The following is a 1,371-nucleotide window of genomic DNA, read 5'->3' on the forward strand; positions in this document are numbered from 1 at the left end:
ATTAATAATTAAAAGGTGTTTTAATTATTAATGAGAATAATAAATGGGATAATAATAATAATATTTATGGAAAAATTTCAGCTGAAAATTTTGCCTATAAATACACTATTATAGACCCTATTTTATTCTAACCCCAGAAACCCAAAAGTTTCAGAAAACCAAATTCTCTCCACCTCCTCCTCCTCCTAAAAGTCGTTTTCTTGGTGGATACCGGTGGAGTGCTTCACACTTGAGGAGCAACTGCTAAGGATCTCTGATCGTTATCTCCGAATTATTTTTAAAGGTTAGATTCGATCCCTCGAATTTTTATTCACGATTTATATGCTTTTAATTTGGATTTAGTATGTGTAAAAGTGTTTTTCCACGCCCCGCTGCGTTTAAAAATCCAACAATTTATTTATAACGATACAAAACTCTGTATCTTAACCTATAAGTTATCCATATTACAATCTGATCTAAATTTTGGGCTCATTAGTCTAATTCAGTTTTAAATCCTTATTCCTTGTCTAATTTTAATTTTTTTTTATTCTATTATTAATCAAATTCTAAAAATTAGGGGATAGTATAGCAAATTTTATGATTCCTACAACCAGGAAAATTGAATTTAGTTTAAAATGTGTCAGACCCAACAAAGTCCGGCTCAGAATTTTTGAACTCGGCATTATGTACTTCACATATTAGTACATTTTTGAACTCTCCATTCTGTTTTCAGTGATTCTGCAGAATTACAGAGTCTACAAGTGTCCACGGTCGGGTGAAGTACAGAAATGGACGGTTTTCAAGTCAGATTAACTAAAATAGCCTGTCTCGACAATTTGGCCAATTTTGGCCGGTCAGTTACGCAATCAGCAAAGGAGTATATTGTATACGCATTCTGCAGCAATGTAACCAATCTTTTTTTATTAAAACAAATATTGTAAAACTAGATACGCAACATGTAAAGGAGTATATTATTTATAAGTAAAGTGGTTACGCATTTAAGGGTCTGGTAAATAAAATTTTATTATTATTTCGAAAACTGATTACGCATATCAGGAGTGTGTATTGCAGGAATACGCAAAATTGATCGCGGTATCTTGAGATAGGAAGAACTAACTTACTTTATTTAAAATCTAATCAGTTCATAATTTAAAAAAAAAACTAAAAATGGGGTTATTGATTTATTTTTAAATATTTCTAAAACCCAAAAGGGCTTATTTAACTCTAAAAAGTTAAAATCTATTAAATTAGGGCTCAAGATAATAAATTTTTCGTTTGGTTCCTAGGGTTTAGGGCCCTAAACCCTAAATTAAATTAGGGTTTAGGCTCTAGGATTTAGGTTCTAAAGGCCCTAAACCCTAAACCCTAAACCTTAAATAGTTGTATCGTTTA

This window comes from Apium graveolens, chromosome 8 (assembly GCF_009905375.1).
Source record: "Apium graveolens cultivar Ventura chromosome 8, ASM990537v1, whole genome shotgun sequence".
NCBI lineage: Eukaryota > Viridiplantae > Streptophyta > Magnoliopsida > Apiales > Apiaceae > Apium > Apium graveolens.